Source organism: Chenopodium quinoa, unplaced genomic scaffold (genome assembly GCF_001683475.1).
Source record: "Chenopodium quinoa cultivar QQ74 unplaced genomic scaffold, ASM168347v1, whole genome shotgun sequence".
NCBI classification, from domain to species: Eukaryota; Viridiplantae; Streptophyta; class Magnoliopsida; order Caryophyllales; family Amaranthaceae; genus Chenopodium; species Chenopodium quinoa.
In genome coordinates, this window is record NW_018744311.1 from 2,645,705 (window position 1) to 2,662,253 (window position 16,549).

Genomic DNA, 16,549 nt, shown 5'->3' on the forward strand with positions numbered 1-16,549 from the left:
CTTTCATCCCATAGTTATATTATGTTTAACATAGGTAGCAATTTTTTTTTTCCTTTGTATTAATTTTTTGATAAAGTCTTTAGGTAGCATTTAATGGTGAAGTTATTAATCTGATTTTTGAAAAAAAATTTCTTAAGAAAAATTTAAAACTTACACTCAAAAGATTCAACTACTTAATTCATTGGGTGTATCTCATTATTTTCTTCTATTTACTTAAAAGCAAATTTAAGTCAACTTAGGTCATTGGTCTGATTTCACCGACTCTCGTAGGATTTTGGGTAATCTTTTAGGACTAATGAAATACGGAGTACTCCCCTTTTGTCCTAATTTATTTACTCTTTCAGACTTATCACGAATTCACGATGTCTAATGCATAGTTAAAACGTATATATGTCTATGCACGTAACAATTTTTAACAATGTCTCACATAATTATACTAATGAGTTTACATGGTCAATTTTTAAAGTTTGACTTAAATTTTATCTGAAGGGTAGAGATTCAATTAAAAAAGAGGGGTTTTTTTACTTCATTAATTGATTCAATTCATTTCCTCAACTACATTTATCTACTACGTAATAAAAGGCGACAAACCATAAACCCGGAGAGAGTTAGTGAGTTACCACCATCACAAAGAAGCTTAACTGAGAGTAAAAGCTTATAAATGGAAGACATTAATGGCGATGGCAAGCGTGCTAGAGAAGATGCTGAAGAAAGGTATCTTCCTGATGAACTCATTACTCAGCACATCCTTCCTCGCCTTCCCATCAAATCCTTAACTCAATGTAAGTTAGTTTCAAAGGAATGGTATTCTACCATTTCACAACCAAAATTATATCCTTGATCACTTCAATAAATCTGTTTTTAGTGACCCTTTTACCCCTGTTGAATCTCTCTTTATTTCAATCTGGTGATTCTTTTTACCTTTTCCCTTGCTCTAATCTTTATTATGATAATGATGAAAATGTTGATGATGATGAAAATGTTGATAATGATGAAGTTGCTGAAAGATGGTTTGGTTGAATTAAATTTTAATTTTGATTTATGAAGATACAGAATTTTGAGGATGATGAAATTCAATTGGTTGGGTCTTCAAATGGGTTGGTTTGTTTAAGTGGAAAAATTGGAAGATACTTCTATTTATATAACCCTAAAACTAACCAATCTCACAAATTCTACCCTGGTGATTTTGATCATTTGGAAATTATGCGGGCCAAAACCCCTAACTATTTGGGGTTTTGGGTAAGTATCATCAGTTGACGACTATAAAGTAGTTAGGATAATCCCACATTTTAATGGAGAAGTTAACATGATTCATGTTTATTCACTTAAGTCCAACATTTGGTCCAAACTTGAATATGGCTTAGAGGAAACGTGTTTTGATTACTGGTCGACCTAAATTAGCTAATGAGACTTTGTATTGGAGTGTTGGTAGTGGCCAAATTATTGCCTTCAATTTGGTTCGGGAGACATTTGAGTTCTTCCCTCATTTGGGAATAATTCATCGATCTAGCGATGAGTTATGTGTGATGGGAGGGTGCTTATCCAAGTTCAATTCAATGTCTCTAGGTGGTTATGCTTATTGAGATTATGAAACATCCTGGAAAGTTGGTTTCTGTTCATTTGCCATATGGTTTGAAGACTTTGAACCTTAGGGATATTAAGCAGCTGATCGGGTTCACAAAGGCTGGCGAAGTCTTTTTTTACTCGTTCTTATCCTCGGATGCTAGGGCTTGCTTGATCAATAGTCAATGGAACCACTTGTAGCATTTGAAGATCCGTTTGTTTTCTTGTTGAGAGTTATGTTCCTACCGAAAGTTCACCTTACCCTGCAGCCGAGCTGCCTAATGAACCTGCTGAGGTACCTTTTCTATACTGTATTTTTGTTGATTTAGTTTCTTTTTCATCTTAAGTGTGTTAATTTTTATTATGTTCCTGTGTCATCTTCATGATAATCATGCTATTTTACCTTGTATTTAATTAATATATAATGGTTTGTGATACAAATGTGTGTTCAACTTCAGACTAGTCCAACGCAAATGCATGGTGAAGATAGATGCTTTGGATTTTACGTAAAATAGCAATGAATGTATTCGTTTTTGATTAAAAATAACATAAAAATATTTGGCAGAAATAATATTTTTGTTAAATGACTTTTAATGCATATGTATTCTTCTTGCAAAGGGTTGTATAAAGTGGTGGAACAAAAAATAATCTACAGAACTACTATGTAATTTAGGTTGTCTATAATTGCAGACCCCTTTCAATCTGTCTATTGACCATATTTGTTTTAAAATAGGGGACTTGGCCAATATATCCACAGTTAATAAACATCATGATACTAGAATCGAACGAGTTTAATCAGACATGAAGTTCTCTATCGATATAGGAAAGTGAAGGAAGCTCAAGCAGCATGATGATGGTGGCCAGTGGCGGACTGGGCCTTGTGCCTGGTGGGTCAAATGACTCACCAGAGCCCAAAAAAAATTTTAAGTTTTTTTTTTTAAAAAATAAAAAATAAAAAAAAAAAAAATCTAACTTCAGGTCCCGACACTTCCTCAAGCCCTAGCCCACTGCCTCCTCAGCTGCTCTTCCCTCTTCGCCTCTTGACTTCCTCTTCGCTTCATCTTCACCAGACTGCCTCCACCCAGCCACCCTCCAGTCGCCTGCTCTGCCTCTGCTGCTTGCCTGCTTGATGCTTTCCTGCTCCGTCTCCGTGGTCACTGCTCTTCGCCTCTTCGCAATCGCTTCGACGCAATTGCTAATTCACTAGTAAGTTGATTTCTAATTTTTATTTTTAATTTCTTATCTTCAATTTAATTCAGTCTAATTAGTTAATTTTATTAAACTTTGGTTTTAAACTTTGGTTGATTTGTAGTTAACGCTTCCTCTTCGCTCATCGGCTCACGCCTCGTCGCCTCCAGTGCTGGCCCTGCTGCTTCGCCTACTCGCCTCAATCAGCGTCTGCCGTCTGGCAAGGTAATCATCAATTTATTCTTTTTTTTTTTTTGTGAATTTCTGATCAAATTTGCATTACTTGTTGCTTAAAATTAGTATATACGATGAATGTTCATTGAATTTGCATTATTTGTGTTTTGACTGTTAAATTGAACTTATTAGTTTATGTGATGCCAGACATTGTATAAGACAGCTATTAGTGTAAGGAGGATTATAAATTTATAATTAGATTACAGTGTGGACTGGTTAGTGGTGCTAGTCGCATATTCGGATGGAAGTTCCGTATAGACTAGGCGGATTCAGGAATTGTAAAACATTGTGTCTGAATTGTGGTTACATAAACCTTAAATCATTCTTAAGTTTTTTCTTGTGATTGTTGCTGTAAATTGTTTAAACTGTTATTACACGGAGAACAGTAGTTAGGGTGTTTATTAGCTTGTTAGTTATTAGTTTGTTAATTTTAGTCTTGTAATTTCAGAATGAAGAGAAAACGCATTCCAAATGAAATGCAAAACATTACTAGCTTTTTTTGCTAAAAAGAATCCTACTCCAACTTCTCTTCCACATCCAACACAAAATGAACAAACTATATCTCAACCTCAAGAAAGTGAACAACATTCATCTCCATCTCATTATTCAACTTAAAATTCCCCTCAAAATGAACAAGGCCAATGTTCTCCTAATGCCCCAATCTTTGATGAAAGATTAAGTGAACATGAATTTGCTAATCTTCCACAAGATCCAGGAAAGAGGAGAAAGATGAGTGAATTTCATAAAGATGATAGAGATTTAGTGAGAAGAATTTACATTCAAAGAAAGCCTTGTCAGCCCAAAGACTTTGTATTTCCTCAAACTTCTATTTTTGGCAAAAACCGTCAGCTTTTGTGCTAAGTGATTTGGTACTTGGACTTGGCTTGAGTATAGTGTGGAAAATGATGCTGCCTATTGGTTGTATTTTGTATTGTTTGAATATTTGGATGTATTTTTTAGTACTATTATTTGGTTGTTTGGTAAAAAAAATTTTTTACATATTTGATTATCGATTGTGACTCACCAGTCGGAAATTCCTGGGTCCGCCACTGATGGTGGCATTAATGAACTCATTTTGCTGGAAGAAAGTATGGTGCTAAGATGCAGGACTCAGAATTATGTTACCACTGTTTATTAAATATGGAAGCCTTTTGCTACTATAGTAGTCTAATCTATCAGTAACATTTTGTTATGCCATGATCCATTATAAAACTGCTGCAACTTGTAACTGTCGAGATTTGTGACTTTTGTTATGCTGCTGGACGCTAAAATTCTTTTCTAAATTTCTATGATAGTATGCTACGGATGTTTAATGTGTTAGTCTTATGTCTTATCTCTTATGTATACATCTTTCTAAAGTGTCATCTTATAATAAAATGAATTGTAACCCTATTCCTTTTTTCACTTTCCACTAGTAGAAAATATCAATTGCCACCGGTTCAAAACCCCCCTATGCCACCGGTTTTGAACCGGTGGGCATTTGGGGGGTGGCAATAAACTGAAGCAAGGCACCGGTTCAAAACCGGTGGCAAAAGCTGTTATTACCACCAGTTAACCGGTGGCAATACACACGTCCCGCTTTTTTTTTTTAATATTAAATTAATGCCACCGGTTAACCGGTGGCAATAGTCCATGTAAATTTTTTTTTGTTTGTTTGTTTGTTTTGTTTTATTCACTTTAAATATAATAAAAGTGTGGGTATTGAGTGCTCGTTTTTCCTCAAAAAAAAAAAGCGAATAAATTAAATAATCAAAAAATTGGAAACGCAACATCATAATTTTATTACTGAACAGTTTTCTAATCAACTAATTGCTCGATATAGATCACAATTACGGACAACAAAATTACAATATAAATCAATATAATCTAACAATTACAACATACAAATAAAAAAAATTTACAATATAAATAAAAAAAAATAAAAGTTACAACATTAAAATAAAATAAAAACCCATACAACATTTATATCAATATTCCTGCATCTTGATTCTTCAATTTAAGATATAAATCATTATACCTGCATCAATTAAAACAAAAAAAATAAATTGATTAATATAAATAAGCTGCGAAAAAAATAAAGAAAAAAAAACCCTTAAACCCAGAAATCAAACAAAAATCCAAAAAAAAAAAAAAAAAAAAAAAAAAAAAAAAAAAACCAAGAAATTATTAAAAATCAAAAAAAAAAAAAAACCCAGATATCATGCATGTACCTATAAACCTTCGAAAATCAATCACACCCAGCAAAAAATTAAACCCAGAAATTTCAAACAATATCGAACCAATCAATTTCGAAATTAAACCAGAAATTTCGAAACTCAATTAAACGCAAACAACTAAACAAAATTAATTAACCCCTGAAAATTCCAAAATCAATTAAACCCATCAATTTCGAACAATATTACAACAATCAAACCCAAAAAAAAATCAAGGCATGTAAAATAAATAATTAAACCTAGAAACCCTAACCCTGAATAATTAAACCCAACTACATGCACTAAGCCACTAACCTCGAATTTTTACCTAAAAATAACCTCGAATTTTACAAGTTGTGGTTGATTTCGGACTTGGTGGCGGCGGTGGTTAGTGGCGTTGGTGGTGGTGGGCAGAAGACAGAGGGAGGTCGGAGAGATCGAGAGGGGAAAGAAGAGGGATAGAGGGGAGAGAAGAGGGAGAGAGGGGAAAGAAGTCGACGTTGGTGGTGAGACGAGAGAGCAGGAAAGATAAGAAGAGGGACGGCGGCGGTGGTGGTGAGATGAGAGAGCAGGAATGAAAGAGGAGATGAGATTGGAGAGGAGATGAGATCTGGAGAGGAGAGAAGATGAGATGAGATCAGGAGAGAGAGGAGAGGAGAGAGAGAATGAGGGAGGCTGAGTGATTTGAGAGTAGGGTTTGGGTTTTTATAAGGGGCTTTTTTTTTAAAGGAAAAGGCACCGGTTCAAACCGGTGAAAATAATGTTTTTTGCCACCGGTTTAGTTTGAACCGGTGGCAAAAACCTCCCCTCAAAATCCCGCCTATTTTCCCCACATTTTCCCCACCGGTTTTTAAAAACTGGTGGCCTTAGGGCGGTGCCAATCTTCTTTTTTCACCTAGTGTTCATTGCCACATTTTAGAACAACTTTTTTTAGGTTGCATAATGTGTACTCCCTCCGTTCCCGAAAGAACGACCTATTTGGGTTGATTTCGCGGGTATTAAAAAAGTTAAATAAAAAGACGTAAAAGTATATTGGAAAGATAAATTTACATGGGGTTTGTAAAAAAGTAGAGAGAGAAAGTAATAAAGGTACATAGAGAAACAAAATTTTATATGGAGAAACTAATTTTGCACAAATATTATAGCAAATTGGTGGGGATTTTAATGCAAATGGGTTATTCTTTTTGGGACTAAAATTAGGCCAAATGGGTCGTTCTTTCGAGAACGGAAGTAGTATTAAATAGTGTAGTTATGAACTCATTACCCAACAAATCCCTCCATGTCTTCCCATCAAATATATATCTTCTCTCACATACTTTCTCTTTCATGGTCACATCTTACATTTACTATAATTGTAACACCCCAATAATTCTCCCTTTTCCAAACCACTCACTTTAAAATAAAAATAGAGGAGAACAATTGGCATGTTACCGCCACGTGTTAAAACGTTAAGGCTTTATCAAAGTATTGCAACAGAAATCCAACTTACATCTTAAAATAATATAATTTAGAAAACCAATAAGTCAAAGCTTACAAATTGGAACCATAAATGCCCTTATTTAAAACCAAATCAATATTCAAAATCCCAAAACATAAATGAAATAGCAAAACATAAATAAGTTCAACACAAAGAACGAATACTCTCAATCACACCTGATTAGGGGATTTTTATCCACCAAGCACCGTTTGACAAGTGGACCAACCAGGTTCCGCCACGCGTCCTCCACGGACCACTTAAGACACGCCACGTGTCCACCCATGCCAAATGGGACAACCGGCCATCAAGGCCCATTTCAGTCTAGAAGCCCGTTCGGCCCTAGGTTTACCTTAAACCTAGAGAGTTGCACGCTTCCCAAGGCTATAAATACTCGATTAATCCTCATTAATCAGGGGACCGAATAATTGACGGAACACACTAATAACCGGCTGATCTCGCTAGCAAAGCAGATTACCTACATTAAATACTCTCACCTAGAGAGACCTAATTACTTTAATTTCTGTATTAACTACTCCTTAATCAGGTACTAACTTGACCGTTGGAGGCGGAGCTCTCAGGAGTCTCCGTTATTTTGCAGGTACAGGCGTCCGGTTCCAGTCTCGGAATTGTAACTCTCCCGCAGGACATCAGAAAACCCCGAAACATTTGGCGCCGTCTGTGGGGAGAGTACTTCAGAGATGGCATCCAAGTCTGTTACCGACCCCAGAAGAGAGGCGTCCCCTAGACGACCCTCAAGTTCAGTCGGACCATGATACCGAAAGTGAATTTGAAGTTGAAACTCATACAGCTCCAGACGGGACCCTAAGGGCCCGCCGTACCCGTCATACTGAAATAAGGGAACGGGAGTATCTTCAAACAGGAAGTGAGCCAGCAGGCGCACCGCTTGCTCGGCAACAGCCGACTGATGGGTCTGCTCCGATCACAAGGAACGAACTCATGACCTTCATGAGGGGATTCAAGGGAGAGATCCAAGAGTTGATCAACAAAAAACCGCCTGCTTCAGTCAAAGAGCAGGCGGCCAAAAAACCTTCCACTTCACTGAAGAGGAAGCCAGTTCAAGGGCGAGAGGCGACTCCCCATCCTAAATCTAAGAAGCGGGAGCCGTCTGCTCTTGATTTCACAAAACTCCGTTATCCTACGGGAAATAGGAAACCGGTTCGTCATATTCAGGCGGACGGGTCAAAGCAAACGTTCACAGATGCTCGGCACCTGCTAGAGCAGAAGAGGAGTGACCGATTATCAGAGTCGGCTTCTACTTCAAATTTTCAGGACAGTTTGCGAAATGCCTCGATGAGGCCAACTCAGTCGTACCATGAGAGTCAGTCAGGCGGCACCTCCCGACAGTCTGGCTTTCATAGTGCGCAGGCGGTACCAAATTTGCCATTTGTGCCGCAACAACAATATTTTATGCAGCCACCTCCATTTGGTGGACCTGCAGCAAAAAACGTCCAACCTATGGACTGGCAGCTACGGCTGCTTAGACTTGGTGAACAGCCGTCGGCCTTCTCCAAGGAAATTACTGAAGCCGCTCAGCCGGCCAAAGTAAAAAATGTTTTAGTAGGCGCCTATGATGGCACTACTAACCCGGAAGACCATCTGATGGCATTCACCAACCTGATGTACCTTCAAGGGTTGGATGATCCCACTTGGTGCAAGTGTTTCCCAGCAACTCTCAAGGGAATTGCACAGCAATGGTTCGGCAACCTGCCGACTGGTTGTGTAAACAGTTTCAGGACGCTTGCTTACTTATTTGCCTCCAACTTTGCAATGAACATCCCTGCGAAGAAAACGACCCTTGATTTGGGAACAATTCAGCAGGGTGAAAAGGAGGGGCTTCGTTCCTACATCAGGCGGTTCAACCTGATGAGAATACAGATTCAAGGGTTACCGGATGAGGTAGCTTATACTGACTTTTTTAGAGGTCTCAAAGACGGGTCTACCTTCAAATTTGATTTAGTTCGAAAAAGGGTGGCGACTCTTCAAGAGGCCTTGATTGAAGCAGAAGCCTATATACAGGCGACTGATCTGTGTACAATGAAACAGTCGGACGGGAGGAGGTTCGACAATAGAGAAGGACGACAGAAACAGTCGTCCAACAAAGATGAAAAAAGAAAAGGGGTCTGGGCGGCTGATTCCTCTAAACAGCCGGCCAAGAAGAAAAAGGAATTCAAACCATACTCCCCAAAGTATGTGTTTAACAAGGATAACCAGTTTATCCTAAAAGAAATAAAGGGACGGCTCTCAATTGAGAAACCGCTCCCCATGAAGGGTTCTGCGAGCAACCGGAACCAAGACAAAATCTGTGCTTATCATGATGACATTGGTCATCACACCAACGACTGCATTAGTCTCATGCGGTACCTAGACCGCTTGGCTGATCAAGGTGATCTTGACACTTATGTCAAGAAATCTACGGGGAATACTTCCTCAAAAAAGCAGCCGGCCAAAAAAAATCAACAGGCCGACAGTTCCGATACAGATGATGCAGTCGTCTACACCATTGCAGGCGGCTTCTCAGGAGGCGGCCCCACTATTAGGGGCAACAAAGATAATATAAGGCGGTTAGATGTAAATTCCGTTCACCAAGAACGACCGTCCAAATATACATTTCCTGAGATTGTCATCACTGAAGAGGATCTAGGAGGAATAAGGGGGCCGCATGACGACCCTCTCGTTATTGAATGTAAAGTGGCCAACCAGAGAGTTGGTCGAATCCTCATAGATACTGGGAGCTCTTCAGATCTCATCAGCAGCAAATGTCTGTCAAAACTGAAATATCAGACGGACTGCATACATCCGGCCTCCCACCCTTTAATAGGGTTTGGAGGAGGAGTCGTCCACCCACTGGGACGAGTTGATCTACCCGTCCGCCTGGGCGAAAAAGGGGAAGGACGACACATGGTAGTCCGATTCCTAGTTGTAGAGGAACTCTCTGCCTACAACATGATTCTGGGTCGCCCAACCCTGAATAGTGCCAAGGCTGTTATAATCCCGTCACTTATGCTGCTTAAGTTTGAAAGGGACAATGGAACAGTCGGCTCCCTAAGGGGAGATCAGAGGATGGCCCGAGAGTGCTATCTCTCGGATGTCAAACCCACTGCTAAGGCCACTGGGTCAAGTGGAGAAAAAACAGACCTTGACAATGTCAAGGAAAGTGCGCCTGTTCAAGAAACAGGCGACAGAAAAAGAAAGGCGTCCCAGACAGAGTCCGCCAGAAAGGCAAGAAAATAGCAATCACTGGCAGAGGACCGGCCGGATGAGTTCCGCCCTCAGCCGGCTGGTGAGCATACGGACCTGATATTAGACGACTCCCGCCCTGACCGATCAGTCAAAGTTGGGACGACTGCTCTGAGAAACCTTGGTGATGACTTTCACAACCTGTTGAAAGAATACAAGGACATCTTTGCATTTGAAGTCCATGAAATGCCAGGCATTAGTCCTGATCTGGCAGTACACAAACTCGCTGTGGATCCGAAAAAGAAGCCGGTACGGCAAAAAGAAGCGGAACCATGGTGAAGAAAGAGGTCAGGCGGCCGCCGCCGAAGTCAAAAAATTACTTGATGCAGGGTTCATTCGGCAATGTTACTTCCCAGATTGGGTTGCAAATGTGGTACTTGTTAAAAAGCCGAATGGCACCTGGCGAATGTGTGTAGACTACACAGACTTGAACAAGGCGTGCCCCAAAGACAGTTACCCTCTGCCCAAAATTGATAACCTGGTCGACTCAACAGCCGGCCATGCCTTGATGAGTTTTATGGACGCCTATTCTGGTTTTCATCAAATTCCTTTGTGGAAGAAAGATCAGGAGAAGACGGCCTTCGTCACTGATCAGGGATTATACTGCTATACGGTCATGCCGTTTGGTCTTAAGAATGCCCCGGCTACATTCCAACGAATGATAAACACAGTGTTCTTTGATCAGATTGGGAGAAACGTCGAGGCATACATTGATGATATGATTGTTAAGACTAAACTTCAGAAAGATCATCTGACGGACCTCCGAGAAACTTTCGCCACACTCAGGCGGCACCATGTCATGCTCAATCCCAAGAAATGTGTATTTGGAGTTGAGTCTGGGAAATTTCTCGGATTCCTTATCAACCAGAGAGGAATAGAGGCGAACCCTGAGAAGGTACAGGCGGTCATTGACATGCAGTCGCCTCGTACCGTCCGAGAGGTTCAGAAGTTAACAGGTTGTCTGGCGGCCTTGGGAAGATTTCTAAGCCGATCAGGCGACAAATGCCTATACTTTTTCCAGGCAATTAAGAAAAAGGCAAGGTTTGAATGGGGGCCGGATGCTGAGGCCGCCTTCCAGAAATTAAAGGTTCACTTGCATTCCTTGCCAAGGCTGGTCAGCCCTTTGCCCAAAGAAAATCTCTACATGTACCTGGCCGTCTCTGATCATGCGTTAAGCGCGGTGCTCCTTGCTGAAAGGGACGGCTGCCAACTTCCGGTCTACTTTGTCAGTCACGTACTGAAAAATGCCGAGTTGAGGTATCCCCTAGTGGAGAAATTTGGTCTTGCACTATTCATGGCTGTTAAAAAATTGAAGCCCTACTTTCTGGCACATGAAGTCGTCGTGTATACCGACCAACCGATCAAGCGGCCCCTTACCACCATGGAGTCCTCCGGACGAATGATCAAATGGGCCATAGAAATGCAGAGTCTCGAAGTTACTTTCGAGCCTAGAAAAGCAGTGAAGGGGCAAGCCTTTGCTGACTTTATTGTAGAGATGACTCGTCCTCCTGACTCTCAAGTTCCAGACCAAGTCTGGAAGGTATATGTGGACGGAAGCTCTACTTCAAACGGTTGTGGAGCAGGCGTCGTATGTCAATCTCCAGAGGGCGACAGGTTCGAGTATGCTCTACGCTTCAGTTTCCAGGCTTCAAACAATGAGGCAGAATATGAAGCTTTACTAGCCGGGATCCGCATGTGTAAGGCGGCCGGGGCAAGGAAAATAGACGCCTGTTCTGATTCACAACTGATAGTGAGTCAGTACAATGGCGAATACGAAGCAACACATCCGGCCATGATCAAATATTTACAGGCGGTCCGACAAGCAGTCGGCTCCCTTGAGGATTTCCATCTGATCCAAGTACCGAGATCAGAAAACAACCAGGCAGATGCACTCTCGAAATTAGCATCATCCGCCTCCTCCGATACTCCTCGAACTGTGTTTTGGGAAGTGATGGAGAAGAGAAGCATCGAGGAAAATCCTATTGGAATTCTAGACAGAAGCTCAACCTGGATGGATTCAATCAGGGCATATCTGACAAACGGTACACTGCCGGATGATCCTCAACAGGCGGCATCACTGAAAAAACGAGCCTCCTGTTTTGAAATGATACAGGGGGAACTGCACAAGAGGGGGCACCTTCAACCCTTCTTAAAGTGTGTTACTCCTGAAAAGGGACGAGAGATACTAGATGATCTTCACTCTGGCTTCTGTGCTTCCCATATAGGTGGTAGGATGCTTGCTCAAAGGGCAAGGCGGCAGGGCTACTTTTGGCCTACTTTGGAAGCAGATGCAATGGAGATGGTGAAAAAATGTGACAAGTGCCAAAGGTTTGGCAAATTAATTCACCGTCCGGCTACTGACCTCACTACCATTCACAGCCCACTACCGTTTGCTAAGTGGGGCATGGACATTCTGGGTCCATATACGCCTGCTACAGGCGGCAGAAGGTATATACTTGTTGCCGTTGACTACTTCACTAAATGGGTAGAGGCGGAGGCTGTAAAGGGAATCAAGACGAAAGATGTAATTTCATTCATTTGGAAAAACGTCATCACTCGGTTCGGGGTTCCCATGTCTATGGTTTTTGATAATGGTCCCCAATTTGAGACGCCTGTTCTCAAAAGCTGGTTGGGAGACCAAGGAATTGGACATTACTTTGCATCTGTCGGCCGTCCACAAGCAAACGGCCAGGTAGAAGCCTTTAATAAAATCATCTCAGACGGTCTCAAGAAAAAAATTGAACGAGCAGGCGGCCTATGGGCAGATGAACTACCACATGTTCTTTGGGCCATTAGGACGACTGAAAAAGGGGCGACTGGAGAAACTCCATTCCTCCTAACTTATGGTGCAGAAGCTGTTCTTCCAATAGAACACTACGAGCCGACTCTTCGAGTAATGCTATATGACGAAGAGGCAAACTGGGAAGCTATGCGCCTGGCATTAGATTCACTTCCTGAAAAGAGGGGCAATGCTGTTTTGCGCCATGAAATCTACCGCCTGAGAATGACTAGATCATACAACAAGAAAGTGCACAGGCGTCCACTCAAAGTAGGGGACTTTGTACTTAGAAAAATGGAAGCAGTTGGTAGGGCTAACGAGTCTGGCAAACTAACTCCCAACTGGGAAGGACCCTACCGAATCTATGCGGAAGTCAGGGACGGTACCTACCGTCTGGAAACACCAGACGGACAACCGTTGCCTCGAACTTGGAATGTAGATAACCTTAAGAAATATTTCTTTTGAATGATGTAAAGTAAAGAGCTACTTAATAAAGTTGGCACTTACTATTCAATTTTGTATTACGAGGGGCATGCCGTCTGTACCTTTACAGTCGGCTACTCTCCATTGAGTTTTTTCACTCTATCTTCAGAGGGGCATGCCGTCTGTACCTTTACAGTCGGCTACTCTCCATTGAGTTTTTTCACTCTATCTTCAGAGGGGCATGCCGTCTGTACCTTTACAGTCGGCTACTCTCCATTGAGTTTTTTCACTCTATCTTCAGAGGGGCATGCCGTCTGTACCTTTACAGTCGGCTACTCTCCATTGAGTATTTTACTCACAATACTTAGCTAAAAAGATTAGGGCCTGGCCGACCCTGTGCCTAACAGGCGGCTACCCTTCTTTGACTTAGCACCTACGTTCACCAAGAACTTACCAAGGCCACCGGCCGAATGATCAGACCAGGCGCCTAGTCAACTGATCTAACTTTTAAAAAACTAATCCGACCTGTCCCAACATTATAGCAGGCGTCCGGCGGCATCCATTCGGATGAAATTCGTCGCAGAGAGCAGCTCCCTTTTGGGTGGAACATTGTTCTATAAACTAATTACACGGCACCTATACGACTGTCCCAAAGGGCAACCACGTAGCCGTTTTTGAGACAAGGATAACTCTATCACTAACCAAACCAGTGGTAGCAGTTGACATCTGAGTCAGATGACCGCCTGTATTACTTGGGATAAATGCAGGGGTACCTATTGAGATAATAGCCAACAAACATTGGCGAATCAAGGGTCTAGCCGGCCTACGCCGCCTGGTACCTCTACTTCTCAAACAAAAGTGACGGCGACTGAGTAACTCCAAAGTTAACTCATAGTCACTCCTTCAAATTTGGTATGGAACCTAAAAAGTTTGAGTCGTCCGCCTGTTTTATACAAACAAGGGCACTCGAACCCCTATTCCTACTGGATAACCTATTGAGTTAATAGCCAACAAACATTGGCGAATAAAGGGGTCTAGCCGGCCTACGCCGCCTGGTACCTCTACTTCTCAAACAAAAGTGACGGCGACTGAGTAACTCCAAAGTTAACTCATAGTCACTCCTTCAAATTTGGTATGGAACCTAAAAAGTTTGAGTCGTCCGCCTGTTTTATACAAACAAGGGCACTCGAACCCCTATTCCTACTGGATAACCTATTGAGTAAATAGCCAACAAACATTGGTAAATCAAGGGGTCTAGCCGGCCTACGCCGCCTGATACCTTTACTACTCAATCAAGATTGTGACGAAGACTAAGTAACTCCTATGTTAACTTAATAGTCACTCAAACTTAGTACTGAGCCTAAAAGGTACGAGTCGTCCACTTGTTTTTAATAAACAAAGGCTCTCAACCAATACTCTTGCTAGGTTAACAAATAACAAATTAGAGGCCAACATTGGCAATAAAGGGAAACAACCGGTACCCGCCGCTTGTTTTCCTACTTAAATTCCTTGGCTACTTGGTAATTCTATTTACTTGGTCAAATTGAATAAAGAGTTCGAATACCGATTGATTAAATGGCCGACTGATCATCTATCCTGGAAACAGACAACCAGTCGTCCAGGGGCATAGGCGGCATACTTACTATTTGTACCTGTCTTAACGTTCGGCCATACACAACAGTCTGTCTAGTGAGCAAATTTCAAATACTTAGACAAGTTTGAACAAAAACAAAAAGTTTGATTAAAATGAGCCGGCCATAAAAGACCAGCAGAATATTCAAAACCCCGGCCCCCTGGCCGGGTAATTACAAAGTAAACGGCACGCAGGCCGTGAAAAGAAAAAATATACTTAAAGCTTAAGAAGGGGGCAGTTCAGTATCAGCAGCAGCCGCCTGGTCAGCACTCTTCTTGCTGGACTCGGCCTTCGCTGCATCATCTTTTGATGCCTTTCCCCCAAGTGGCACAAGCGCCACAACCGGCTCTTCCTCCTCCAACGCAACGTCCATCGCCTCTTCTTCAGCAGCCGCCAGGATCTGTTGATTATATATTTCCGAACACTGGCGGTACGTTCTTTCCCATGAGGCAAAGTCGGCACTGGGGAACAGTCGTTCCCAGGTCATGCGTTGGATTTGGGCGGAGTCTTCCACCATCTCCCGGACGAGCTCTTGTTTCTCTTGCTCGGCCTTGTCCGAGAGCTCTTGGGTAAGACTCTTCTCCTGGTTCACCAGGCGTTCTTTTACGTTAGCCAAAGATTTCTCCATGGCTTCGTAAGAGTGCATTTTCTGACGAAGGGGCTTCAGCTCGGCTTTAAGTTTGGTGACGGTCCCCTCCAGCTCGTCAACCTTCTTTTGGGCCGCCTCTAGCTGAGCCCGAACAGCGGCGGTCGCCTGCGCCTGATAATAAAGAAGATCAATGGTCAGTACTTCATTTTGGGCAATTTGAAACATTGCTTTATCACAGCTGGAGGCGGCCATAGCCTTTGCGGCCTTTACCTCTTTGTTTTTCCGATCAATCGGCTTGCGAAGGCTGTTGACTCGGAGCAGGGCCTAAGAACAAAGAAAAACAGGCGTCAGTTTCCAATCATAAGGGTTAACAGGCGTCCTGGAACTTCAAAAGGGTATACCTCAGCTAAGATCCCCGAAATTCCATCGAGGTCAAGGGTGCCGGCACCCTTGACCGCCTCCCTGTCAGAGGGAGGAACTACTTTAACCATTGACTTGGCTACCTCAACCAAGTCAAGTCCCTGGGGGCCGGCTGCATTAAGCAGAAGGAAAAACAAGTTAGACCTAATCAAGAAGGAATCAAGAGTGAGTTTTTACAAGCAAGTGTCCATACATCTAGGCGGCCCCGCTTGGGTTTTTGAAGAAGTGGCCGGCTGCTTCTCAGCCGCCACTGTTTTCCTGGAAGACCCAGGAGAGCTTGCAACAGTCGTCCTCCGGGCCTTGGGGTCCGGCTGTTGCGAGGAAGAAGCCCTTGGAGTGCCAGACTGAAAACAAAAAGAGTTAGTATATGCATAATACAACTTAAAGGGGAAGAGTTTTCAAAGCTTACCAAGGGTGCCTCCTTGCTGGGGGAGTCGGCGTACGACTGCTTCATTAGCGAAACCCGCAGCATGGCCGCCGCAGTCTTAGATGCTGTTATTTTACTCATGGCGTCGGCTGAAAGAAATAAACAGCAAAGTTAGTAAAAATCCCAAGTAAACAAGGCGTGAAATAACAGAGTATTCGTCAGGCCGGCTACCTCTAGAGCACCGACTGCCGAGGCCACAGGCGGCCAAGAAGTACTCATCATAGAGCCACTTGAAGCTCGGGACGCAGTGTAGGGGTACTTGCTCTCGTACCCCTGAAGTAGAGTTCACCCTAGTCTCTACTTTGAAGAGTCCTTTGTCTAGGATCTCTCTTTTAGCCTTTGGGGGAACAGGCGGCATGCTGCGGC

The 16,549-nt window shown here is 42.4% G+C and overlaps 1 long non-coding RNA gene across 1 annotated transcript; it reads left to right on the forward strand.

Moving 5' to 3' along the window:
- The first annotated feature begins 623 nt into the window (after positions 1-623).
- LOC110696110 lies at positions 624-3,314 on the forward strand. The gene is made up of 3 exons (XR_002506254.1): positions 624-1,858; positions 2,297-2,769; positions 2,876-3,314. It is a non-coding gene; the product is annotated as an uncharacterized LOC110696110 (long non-coding RNA).
- The last annotated feature ends 13,235 nt before the right edge of the window (positions 3,315-16,549 follow it).